The sequence below is a fragment of the Lissotriton helveticus genome, chromosome 6, assembly GCF_964261635.1.
Source record: "Lissotriton helveticus chromosome 6, aLisHel1.1, whole genome shotgun sequence".
NCBI lineage: Eukaryota > Metazoa > Chordata > Amphibia > Caudata > Salamandridae > Lissotriton > Lissotriton helveticus.
This window is the reverse complement of record NC_136067.1, coordinates 1,096,832,029-1,096,845,291: the sequence shown is the minus strand read 5'-3', so window position 1 is coordinate 1,096,845,291 and position 13,263 is coordinate 1,096,832,029. Positions and strand designations below refer to the sequence as shown.

General features: G+C 46.2%; 1 protein-coding gene across 2 annotated transcripts in view; it reads right to left on the bottom strand.

Moving 5' to 3' along the window:
* Positions 1-13,263, bottom strand: part of TTC27 (tetratricopeptide repeat domain 27) — a 1,731,040-nt gene that overhangs the window by 593,676 nt on the left and 1,124,101 nt on the right. The window lies entirely within an intron of this gene.

The following is a 13,263-nucleotide window of genomic DNA, read 5'->3' as shown; positions in this document are numbered from 1 at the left end:
TAGAGTCTACCCTGCTTTTTATGGACAGAACGGATTTCCTCATGGATTCCCTTTTTAACTGCTTCAATAAGTTGGCCCTTCGCATTACAACACTCCTTGGTGTACCATGCTGGCGACTGCAAGGAAAGGGCCTTGTTTTAACCATTTTGGCCTCAGTACAGCATAGCTTCAGGGCAGCAAATAAGGCTAAGTGATGAGATATTCATTGAGTGATGTAAGGGTATCATTAAAATCATCATAAATACCAGTTACAGTTTGGACCATATGATTGTTTTCCTATCACTATCCAGGGTTACAATGGTTTCTGATTTATTACCTAGAACCGTACAATTCCCCAAAATGTGGCCTCCCAGTGTGAGCCTTAATGAGTTGAGGTCACTATCGATCTGCGTGAGGATTTGAGAATCCTCTGCCACATGCCAGAGTTCAAGATCCAAAAGGACATAGTCGAATGTACTTTGTATATGGCCAAAGGCAAATGTGTGAGCACACTTTATATTGGACAGCAACAGGAATATGCACGTATGGCATACTTCAAAGTTAGGGACAAAAGCTACATAGCTACTACTGACCATGATAATAAGGATTCACTCTCTAATAGAGGGATACCTCTAGCTTGATCTTCTAAACCCAAAACAGAGGCTACACCCTCCAGCGGCTCGAAGGTGGTATTGAAATCACCAGCAATTATGTATGTATGTATGTATTATGCACTTTTATAGCGCGAAACTGTCACCCGGAGGGTATCCTGGCGCTTTGACTCTACTGACCACCTACATAGTCACGTTTATTATGCTGTTCTAGGGAAAAGATGGGTTTTTGAGCTTTTCTTAAATGAGAGGAGGTCCGTCAGGCTTTATGAGCAGGGAACTATCTACTCTCTTAGCAAGGTGGTGAGCGAATGAGTATAATGTGAGGGATTCTTTATTGCGTGGTACAGAATGATTATAGATGTTATACAGATCGACCCTACAGCCATTTCCACCCCTGAGAGAGATATCTACAATATCATTACTGTTAATATCCAGCTTTTTTGTAGTAAGATCTGGAGTATTCTTAACCCATACTAGGAGATCAACAGATGGACACCCAGCTTTAGAGGGTGTTGCTTCAATACTGAAGTTAGAGTAGTCCACCCTGAAAAAAAATATCCACAGCCCAAATTTCTTGCAGGATAATTATATTGTGTGAATTGGTAAAGGTTCCCCACCCAGGGTCCAAGATTTTCTCCTTCATACCCGCAATGTTCCAGGACAATAATAGAAAAGGGAACACAGGTTATTTTGAGGAAGTACCGGATTCCTTGGGATGATAGATGGAAGTGACTGCACTTAGGAGGAATTAATAGGATGCATGTGGTCAGGAGACAGACAATGTGAAGCTAATAGGCCTCCATCTCAAGACACCTCAATTGTCACGCAAACCCATTTCACTTCGAGTTTACTTCACTGGCGAGATATGCAGGTTAACCGCCACAGAATTTTGGTGGTGTAAGATACAATTGTGGTGTATGAGATAGAGGTCCATTAGGCTACCCTGACTGGACTATTGATAGCAGGAGAATTGAGGACATATTGTGAATAAGGGATCGATATAAGGTGGAAATCATAACTGACGGATTTACCACTTTAATCGCCCAGATGAAATTCACATGTGGTGAATGAAACGTGTTGGTGGTTTGTTCCATGTAATTTAAAAACAAAACAGAAAATAAAGACATTTTAGATCATACACTACTGTGATTAGACTTGTATATAAATGGACCTCTAATCCAGCGGTGCAACACCATTTGTGTATTTGAATACTATTTGACCTTTGGTCGCACCTTCGGAGCGGCAGGTGCTTAGTTAGGAGTTGCACCCAGTAATATACAAATCAAGATATACTGGAACAAGAGGGAGCTGCAATGCCAGGAGTAGCTCACTGCTCTGTTGTGTTTATGGTTGCAAGTAGGTACCATACAGATTCCCTGTAATCGATATCTGGAAGAACAACAGTTAGATAAATCTACAAAGAACGAAAATGGACTTCTACTGTGAGGCAGTATCCCCAGTTTATGTTCCTTAGGATGGCTCTTGTGTTTTTAAAACCCAAATATTTGGGTTAGCATAGAAGATAGGGGTTTCTGTTAGCCACAAATTATTACAGTCTCTGTCTAAGCCACACCAAAAGCAAATACCAAATCAACTTACTGGGAACTCTCAGGACTCCTTGAAAATGACCAGTTGCAGTAAGAGTTGTGCTTTGAGGCTTTGACTAATACGACTCTATGAAGATCTCTCACGCAAAACCCTGTGGAGACACCAATTGATTCAGAACAAAAAAGTTCGAATCATTCTGAAAATGGGAAAAAAGAAGAGACCAAAGTAGCTCCTGGGCCTTACACTGTGCCCTGTTTACACAAAGAACCATATTCAAAATGGGGAAGGGTACCACGCATCTTTTGGAAATGGGGACTTCATATACTCGGAACTAATAACTAGGATCCATCCATTCCAGACATCAAGGAGTTCCCAAAAGCCGCAACACCATTTTTCAAACCTGCTCAGTTGCAATGCCTTGTGCATTAGTTATCGAAGCAGTAAGAGTGGAGCTGGGTGTGGAGCAACAGAAAAAAAATTGTAGACACCTTGGGCATTATATTTATTACTGGTTTGATTAATACTGAAACATCGACTACTTTACTTTTAAAGAATACGTTTAGTATAAAAAGACAATGGGAAAAGTGGATCAGTCATAAACTTAATACATTTGATCAAAGTATGATTTAATTTTTAAAGAAAGATGTTTTATGAGAGGCTTTGTTTAAAAAGTTGAAACTCTTAATTAAAGCTGAAAAAACTACTCAAATGAAGCAGATAAAAGGCATGCAAGAATGAAATTGGCCCTGCAACATTTGAATAATTTGAAATTGTAATATTGTGAGTCTTTTTCTTTCTTAAGTGTCCCCTGCGTGGAGCTAAGAGGAAGGCTTCTGTCAGTACGATGAAGTCACTTATAATCCCTATGAGGGTAAGATAACTGATTTGTGCTCCTTTCTTTAATTACAGTACCATACCTGGGGATCTTTTATGTAAAGGCACACTGTGCCGGTGGCACCGCGCACAAACAGAAACAGTGCGCCCTATTACAAATCTTGCGCTGCCTATAGGGCTGCCCCGAACTCGAGCACACCCCGGGAAAGGGCTGCACCCGGTCTAATTTTGAAACAGCAGGCCAACCTTTCAAAGTGCAGGTGGCATCTGGCCTGCTTTTGAAACAGCCGGCCAACCTTTCAAAGCGCAGGTGGCATCTGGCCTGCTTTTGAAACAGCCGGCCAACCTTTCAAAGTGCAGGTGGCATCTGGCCTGCTTTTGAAACAGCCGGCCAACCTTTCAAAGTGTAGGTGGCATCTGGCCTGCTTTTCAAAGGGATGCAGAGATCCTCCTGCAGGATGGAGAAGTGAGTGACTGCACCTGCCTGCAGGGGATGCCTAGGGCATCTATGGGAGCCTCTTGCCTCTGGCTGCACCCGGTCTACTTTTGAAACAGCCGGCCAACCTTTCAAAGTGCAGGTGGCATCTGGCCTGCTTTTGAAACAGCCGGCCAACCTTTCAAAGTGCAGGTGGCATCTGGCCTGCTTTTGAAACAGCCGGCCAACCTTTCAAAGTGCAGGTGGCATCTGGCCTGCTTTTGAAACAGCCGGCCAACCTTTCAAAGTGAAGGTGGCATCTGGCCTGCTTTTGAAACAGCCGGCCAACCTTTCAAAGTGCAGGTGGCATCTGGCCTGCTTTTCAAAGGGATGCAGAGATCCTCCTGCAGGATGGAGAAGTGAGTGACTGCACCTGCCTGCAGGGGATGCCTAGGGCATCTATGGGAGCCTCTTGCCTCTGGCTGCACCCGGCCTACTTTTGAAACAGCCGGCCAACATTTCAAAGTGCAGGTGGCATCTGGCCTGCTTTTCAAAGGGATGCAGAGATCCTCCTGCAGGATGGAGAAGTGAGTGACTGCACCTGCCTGCAGGAGATGCCTAGGGCATCTATAGGACCCTCTTGCATCCCTAGCTGAGTTTTCCCTCGGGGAGCACACAGACTATGTTTCACCTCATATGTGGTGCACAATCACTGGATCTCTTGACAGCCCCTTTGCCTTTGTCCCCGTGGCTATAATATGGAGCTGGCACAGAGGAGAAGTGGTTCCCTGATTAACATGGAGCCACGCCCTCCTGCTAATGAGGGAATGCTACCTAACAATCGTGATGGTGCTCTATGTGCGCCGCCACAATCAATATTAGACTTCTAAGGAAAAAAATAAACTCCAACTCAACAGTGTTGTGTTTCTTGAGCTGCTCCATGTCTGTGGAGGTGCAAAGGGGAATAGAGCGGCTTTAAAAAAAAAAGATCAAAACTTTACACTTTGGTATTCACCTGAACGTTTAACTACCGATTTCACTTGTAAACAGTTGAAAATTAGTATCTCCATCTATTGACCGAAACAACTCATTTTTATTTCTCCCATTTCCTTTTCCCTTTTTTTCCCCAAGTACCCTTCTCCTTTTTTCTAGATGCTCCCCCAACTTCTACCTGACTTCTAGTCTGCCAGGGTGGGCTCACTACTTTAAAAAAATGTTTATTCAGTTCCCTGGCTCATTACATAACTTAAATAAACATATAAACACAGATAGCTAATAATAACTTTCTGATACATGTTGCAGTCATATACATTATCAATTTCGCATTTATTGGGTGAGTTCTCAGCCCGTTACCTTCGCAGCTAGATAAGCGTAGGAATGTCCATATGTTTACAGCTAGGAATATTTATACTTATGGGGTGTTTCTCCTCAAAAGCCCATGCCTCGTCCCCCTCCTCTCCCTCTCCATCATCCCCACATGTATTGATTTCCCTTATGTGTTCCTTTCAGTGTTATCCAGGTCGTCTTGGCACTCAGCCAGGTAGTTTCGCAGCGGATCCCATACGGCGTGAGGTCTGGATGTGATCGGCATTAGCTCTGCGTATGTGAGTAGCTGATCTTGGCAGTATATGAGGTCCTGTTCCCCTCCCCCATTTGCACACTATTCAACGCTTAGCCAAGAGTAGTACCAGAGATACATATCTCCTAACTGAAGTCTCTTTTTCCGCTGTGTAACCCAGCAGTGTTGTCAGTGGAGTGTCCGGGACAGTGAAACCTATCATTTGGGCAAGGCCGAGGGCTAGAATAGCACACGCCACCATTATGGTGGTCGCACCAGTCCCCGGGGGCGGAGCGCCAGTTGATGACGCAGCACTTCCACCCCCAGGATGACCTATAGGGAGGTTCGTCTGAGCATGAACCGGAAGCACTTTAGTGCTTCCTGTTCAAACGCTAAGCTAAAGTCAAGGCAGACCGGTCTAGACCAGCCTGCCCTGTGCTCCCCCCTTTAAAAGGGGGTTGTGGGGAGCAGAACAGTCTCTTGTTCTTTTGCTCTCCACAGGAAAGGAAACCGGGCCCGCAGTGGCCCAAAACTTGTTCTTCTTTTTTTCCCTGTTACAGGTTTCGTCCGAGGAGTGGTGGCGTTCGTAGAACAAGAAGCAGAGCGGCAGGAGCGGTTTGTCGCGTTTGGGGAGCCGTTTTTTCTGCTTGGAGGGGAGCTGAATTATAGCGTCTGGACCCCGCTGTCTTTTGGAGCGGCGACCCGGCAAAGCGGAGGGTAGCCGGTAAGCGGGGCTCTTTTGCTGGCGAAGGTACACAGGATTTTGATGCGCATCAGCTGTTAATTAAAGACGTTCACTTTTAGAGCAAGGAGGCGGCACGATCTGTTTGGGGTCGGCGCACGGGAAAGAGTGAGTGCGTTTTAGAGTGCTCCCGGTGCTGCGCCTAATTCTTTCAGTTTCAAGGGCGTACTAGCAGAATATCGAGCGCTCAAGTGAGGTTTTTCAGGTACCATAGGGAATTTAAAGTGTTACGTGCGGCCTGGTGTGCGCACAGTTTTGGGCAATCCTGAGTGAAGGTCGGGGAGCGGAGGGGGCGGCTCATTTTATATTGGCAGAACTTTGCAGGCAAATTTAAGGGTTTGGCGAGCAAATAAAATTGTAATTCGTTTACTGCAAGTTGGGCCCCCCCTTTTTATAGTCTTTTTTAAATTCAGGTGGTATTGTGGGGTGCAACCTGTGCGCGCCGGGGTCTTCTACAAAACAGGGGTGGGTGTGTAGGAACGCATCAAGCTTGGGTGCGCTGTGTATGGGTAATCCTGGGTGGCTACTGGTTTAGGGGGCACATGCTGTGAAACAGCATTCTCGTTTTCCATCTGAGTACTGCGCCATCCAGTTGGTTGCGACAAGCACAGTGACCATTTACCTACCCGGAAAACCAAGGATGCTTGTTGGACAGTGGAGAAGCCGGGTGGAATATCGCTGTGGGCGGCACTGGCAGGTCAGCATTTTCACTGCTTCTGGGAGCCACAGAGTGTTTGAGTGGGCGACTCACCTGAGCCTACACGGTTAGCCAGTGGGTCGTGGCTCTGGTTGCGTGAGTGCATGGGCAGGCTAGTGTGGCTGCTTCTTAAAGGTAAGAGTCTGCTGCAGGTGTTTCTGATCAGTGTCCAGGGTTTAAGTAGAGGTTTACTTGAAGTCAGAGCTAGTCAGGAGCATTCTAACCACGATGGCCCCTAAGGTGCGGTGGGGTGAAAAGCGGTCATGCACTGACATCATGCTGGAGGCTTTAATGCAGCAAGTCCAGGTTATGGGACAGGCCCTCAATCGGTTGCAGGAGAAGGTAGCTGGGCCTGAGGATGGAAAAGGGAGGCCCAGGCGGCCTATTATTTTGCCCAAACCTTATTCCCCTCCTTTGCCTAAACAGAACAGGCTCAAGTCCACAGTAAAAGGGGCAAGGGGGGCCCCGGTAGCAAACGCACCCATGCCAAGGCCACAGGGCAATGGGGAGCCAAGTATGCCAGTGCCCACGGGGCCTGCCGCATGGCCCAGTAGTTCTTTTTTTGGAGGTCCGGGGGTGTGGGGGGGCACATCGGAGCAGCTAGACATAGTGTCCAATTTAGCGGCAGTACTCCCGTGGCTAGAGAAGGTGGGGAACTGGTCTCACGCTGCAGGGACATCCAGCGGCGGGAGCGATGCAATCAAAAGGGCCAGACAAATAATGGCTGAATTGGGAAAAGAGAAGCCAGATGAGGTACCGGGAATACCGTCGGGAGGAGCACGAAAGACGGCAGATGCAGCAGCACCAGCTGGTACGAATAAGACGTTGCCTCCTTTAGGTTTGGCGAGATGCGTTCCGCAAGGGAACAGTTGGGGCGACATTTGTCTCAGAAGACCAAAGAAAAGATTTGGAAGGGGGGCAGTCATGTTGGAGCGTTTCCCAGAGGTTGGGACTGAAATGGCATGTTACCAGAATAGGATCACCGTCGCCCATGCAACAAAGGGGGGTGATGGTTGGAAGGAATATGATAAGGAATTTAGAAGGGCAAAGGCGCAGGACCCTTCATTAGGATGGAATCAGACTGTTATGTTTATCCATTTAAAACATTTAGTTCAGAGCCCATCGGACAATCTACAGGGGCAGACACAAGAAAGTGGGCATTTTCAGCCCTTTAGGGCGGGCCCCGCCGGTAACGCGGGGGTCACTGCGGGAAAATCAGGGGGCACGGGGAGAAAGGGTATCTGTTTTGATTACAAGAGAACCTGCAGTAGAGCACCAGGTACATGTAGGTTCAAGCATTTCTGTGGGTTCTGTGGTAACGCGTCCCACCCTGAGTCCAAGTGTTTCAAGAAATCCAGAGAGAAAGTGGTCAAGAAGCAGGAACAAGAAGCATCCCTATAAAAGGCTAGCTCCCCTGTGAATGTTGGCGCCATGATTCCCTGGTCAAACATGTACAACTGTCCTGAAGCTGCAAGGACGATCAGGGAGGGGTTTGTAGAAGGTTTCAGGATACCGGCACAGGGCTACAATGGGGTGGCACACTGCATGAACCACCTCTCGGTTAGGTCCAATGAGGGCATAGCAGCAGCAAAAATTCAGAAGGCAATTAAAACTGGGTAGAGTGGCAGGCCCATTTGACAAAGTCCCAATGGATGACTTTGTATGCTCACCACTGAGGGTGGTTCCGAAGAAGGTGCGAGGCGAATTCAGACTAATCCACAATCTTTCGGCACCAAGGGGTAATTCTGTGAATGATGCAATTTCAGACGCATTGTGTAGAGTAAAATATGCATCTTTTGAACGGGTAGTAGACAAGCTCAGGTCCTTACGTCAAGGGGCCTTATTGGCGAAATCTGACATTGAGTCCGCTTTCAGACTACTCCCTGTGCACCCTTTAGACTTTCACTTGCTGGGTTTCCAATTCCAAGGAAAGTATTACGTGGACAAATGTATGGCAATGGGTTGCTCGGTTTCCTGTGCCTATTTTTAGAAGTTTAGCTCTTTTCTAGAGGGGTTTTTAAGGAGGGACACGGGCCACCATTGGGTGCTGCATTACCTCGATGATTTTCTTTTCTTGGGTGCACCAGGCTACGGGGAATGCAGGGCAGCATTATCAAAGTTATGTGCCCTCATGCAAGAGTTCGTCGTGCCATTGGCACCCGGTAAGACAGTGGGTCCAAGCACAACAATTGAATTCCTGGGGAATGAGCTGGATTCTGTTCAAGGTGTGTCCAGGTTACCAGCTGAGAAGGTACATGATTTCAGGGTAGCTTTACAGCACTGCCCAAACAAAGAGAAGGTTACGTTGCACAAGTTACAGCAGGTTGTAGGACAGTTGAATTTTGCACTACGCGTAATCCCAATGGCACGCCCATTTTCCCGCACCATTGCGCAGGCCATGTCAGGTCTCAGAGAGAAACATCATCACACCAGGCTATCCGGCGAGGTCAAGCAGGACATGCTCATTTGGAAGGCATTCCTGCGTGATTTCAATGGTAGGGTGGTGTGGCCTAGCTCGCCCCGGTCCAGTCCAGAATTGGGCCTGATGACCGATGCAGCAGGTAGCGAAGGTTTCAGTGCCATTCTGGGGTCCGAGTGGGTTGAGCAGCGGTGGCCGGGTTGGTGGAGAGACTCTGGGCTCACAGGTAACATAAGCTTTCTAGTGCTCTTTACCATCCTGGTGGCACTGTCCGTGTTGTCTGAGCAGCTGAGGGACCAGTCTGTAATATTCTGGTCAGACAACATGGCAGTGGTGGAATGCATTAAATACCAAACTGCCAAGTGCGTTATGATACAGCGATTGTTGAAAGAAATTGTTTTACAATGTATGAAACTGAATGTCCTTTTTAAAGCCAAGCACGTGCCAGGTATATTGAATCATGCAGATGATGCATTGTCTCGTTTTAAAATGCAGGCATTCAGGTCACACATCCCAGATGCCACGGTACACCCAACACCTTTGCCAGAACAGCTTTCGCAGCTTGGTACCCCCAATTATCGGACCTCGTGGCAGCTAGCCTAGCACCCAGAACCAGAAACTCTTACAAAGAGGCGTTTTGGTCTTTTTGTCATTTCTTGGGGACAACGTGTGTAGGAAGTAGGATACCCGACTATGGTTACCCCAGATTTTTTGCCTTGTGTTTAGCTGGTTTTCGACTTAGTTGGCCTGGGATCCTGCTAATCAGGGCCCCCGGCTATCTGCTCTCTCTTAAAATGGACTCCATGTACCCTAGGTGCATAACTAAATTGGTACTGGACACCTTATCAGACCCTGTACAGTGCACTATAGGTGCCCAGGGCATAGGTGCATCCAAGGCCTACCAGGGGCTGCAGCATATCTTTTGCCACCCCTGGCTGGTACTTAAATCGACACAACTGGCTGTTCACACAGCTGGGGCAAGGTGGTGTACTCACCCCTTGCTTAGATATAGTATACCTATGTCTAAACCTATATCTGGACACATATGCACCTATAAGTCACTCCTATGGCAGGCCTTTACAATCCTGGAGGCAGAGTGCTTGGTTTTATGTGAGGTGGTGCTCTAGCATGAGCTGAGCCTGTCTGCAGTGTTGGGATCAATTCCTTAATGCTGTTCCAGTGATACTGCCATACCATATACTCTTAAGTGCATTATAATCCTTGCGGTTAATGCTAACTTTGGTTTGGCTTTATCAAAACATGTCGTGTTTGGTGTCATACACTTTGGAATACTATCCCCTCGCCAGTCCTGGTGATGGGGATAGCATCCCACCCTTCTAGAGGGAGAAGACATGTTGTGATGTATTCCTATAGGTTCTGTATCGATCCCCCTATTCCTGACCCTATTCTGGTTAACAAGTTAACTAGCAGCCATCCCATGAGGCAGAAAACCCCCATGATGCAGAAACCGTTATCTGATTAAGCCACACTACGGCACAGGAACGTGTTATCTGATTAGGTCATAACGCTTGCCATCTAATTAGACAAGCGATATTCCTCCAGCCCCTGATAAGGCATACGGAGTTCTCAAAACAAATCAAACCTATGACAGACCTGGGAAAAACCCTGCGGCCATTGTTTTGATTTCACCGAGAACTTCAGCAAAAGAATGTGCTAACGACCAAGTCGTATGACATCCTTATTGACGTATCTATGTCCATCCTTACGTCAATCTCGGCACCTTAAAGGTATAAATATTACCGATATTGCCCTATGCAAACACACGCGGTGGTGACGAGATCGGAGCAGCCAGACTTGCCGAAGCCCAGAGCAGAGCAGACCCCGCTGGCGCAGCCCCGCCTTCCTGACGCGCTGAGAACGAGACGCTGCTTTCTCCTGCCGAGAAATCCAGCTCCGGCGCTTCCGGGTAGCCCTCGCAGGCAGCCTGGAATATCGAGACCAGAGACGAGAGATACCATCCCTCATTCATCCTAGACTCCAGGTACAGAACTGAATAACCCCTCACAGAGAATTCTTGAGTCAGTCACTTGGCAAAACAAACTTAACTTAAACTGCTACTTTCTACTCCCGCCCACGTATTAGGCTTAGGTCAGGTACATCTGGGGTAGGCGTAGTTAGAAACACCAGTTGAGTACGATTAGTCAAATGTATATGTGTATGTATCTATTTTATCCATTTTAAACCATCATATGGCTTAGAAACCATATCAATGTTTTTACAGTATTATTTTATACTTCTGCTTTTAATGTATGCACTTTACTTAACCATAAGTATTGCAATAATATCGATCCATTTCTCTTGTATGAGAAAAGAGACTGATCAATAAATAACATCTTTTATTGAACACGCCCGTCTCTTCCTTCTCTCTACAATCTGGTGAGACTAAGAATGCACGTACTGACTGAGTAAAATAAGTCGTCTTTTGTTTTCACACGACTCTAGAGATACACTCTTGATTAGGGGAGAGCAAAGCTGTCATGTTCTATGGTTGTCAGAAACTAAATCCCTTCTTGTCTATCCAGGGAGGTTCAACTCCTCCTTGCCTATTCGAGAAAGTTTCTAGTGAACTCTGAGCTAGCTGGCAAACCCACAACTTTAAGTCTAATATCGACAATAGAAGACCTAGTTAACGTCTGGTCTAGGCCTATACTATTGAAGGTATTATTCCAATGCGCAGAGCCTATTGGGATAATAGGAACTACACTACATGGCGCCCAACGCGTTTGGATGGGCGATAAAACTAACGTAAGACATTTAGAGTAACTCAGTCGTGCTTTTTCACTCAGACCCCTTTTTCCCATAATACTCCAAAGACGTCTGGAGTGGGTGAAAGGTAATATCCGCCAAACCTCGCAGGAGGAAACTCCTATGTATGGTCCTTGGTTTAGTCAACGTTGAAGGATACACTGTTCCAAAATATTGTGCATCTAATCTTGGTTTCCATAAGAACCTGATCTGCAAACAAACAAAATAACCTTCTGGACAGTACAATGTCAGACGGTGAAGGAGACAGAGAGGCAGTTAGAATAGCAACTGAGACAGAGAGGCAGTTAGAATAGCAACTGAACTGATAATGCACTGCAAGACGCTGACCCGGAGATAATACTCATCGCGGTCAACACAAGAAAATCTATAACTTTAAAACTTATAGAAAATGGACTGACACCTAGAGGTGGAACGGTCATATTCGTAATTGAGGCACACGAATATCGGCAGACAGAGGTATTCTATTCATGGATACATTTTCCAGCAGCAAATGCTGTAACAAAGGTCTTCCACTATTACAAAACAGAGGAACCTCCTAATGAGTACACTCCTTTCGAGGAGGTGGAAGTACCACTTAAATTTCAAGAGCATCTGCTCTTATTTAATGGCGCCCTAAAACATAATAATCACATCACCAGGCTCGGTCCATTAGGTAGACCAGGAGCAACGTGGCCGGTTCTAGCTGGATACACACCACATCCAGACATCGATGGGATGTCTGCAGCAAACCTTTTAATACAAATAAAACAATTAATAAAAATACATAGACAATTAGTCCAATATGTAATGCGGACTTCAACAATACAACCAGCAATTAAAATTCCACAGCTGACCCCTCATCAGGGGAACACAAATAAAATTACACCACAGAACATACAGTCCTGCCTAGGTAAAGTACAAGCTAAACGGGAACAAATACCATTCTGGTTAGCACAAAAAATCACCCAAATAGAGGCGGTGTTTCCAGACACCACCCCGTTAGAAAAACACAGGATTCTGACTATCTGTCTTCCAATGGGAATCGCACCACACGTGGAGGACTGTGACACTTGGGGTACAGTCTTTGCTTCCATCTACACAAAAACGCACGGTGTTCCATCCATTTCGGTAATACCAGAAGTGCTAAAACAAATTCAAGACGAATACGGTCCAGAACCCGCTTTAACTCTTGGTATGAAATTACTGAAAGACTTCAAGCAGGTCTCGGCTATATTATTAGCCAACATAAAGGGAGAAGCAGCAAACGTGGCGATCCGCCAGAGGTTAAAGGAGACAGATATAGCAGACCAACCAGCTGAAATTGCCAGAATTATAGAAAAATCCTATGAGGAACTAGGTAGAGATAGTTTAGGTGGAATACCAGTAAAACCACAACTGATTGAAAGTCCTGAAAAAATATTTTTAATAATAATTCAACATCACAAAAAAAGAGCTGGGATGGAAACAAACAATCCAATCCTAAAGAAAAGAAATTCCAGTCCAGAGGAAGGTCTCCTCAGCGGAGAGAAAAATCTCCGAACCAGAGACACAGGTCACCCCAAAGTGACCCCTCTAGGAAAAGATATAACCTTAGAAATAGGGATAATATAAAGAAGCCTGATAGATATCAAGACATTGATACACGTCCCTCTCAATCTTTTCAGACTTCCTCGCAGAAATCGGAAAGAAGA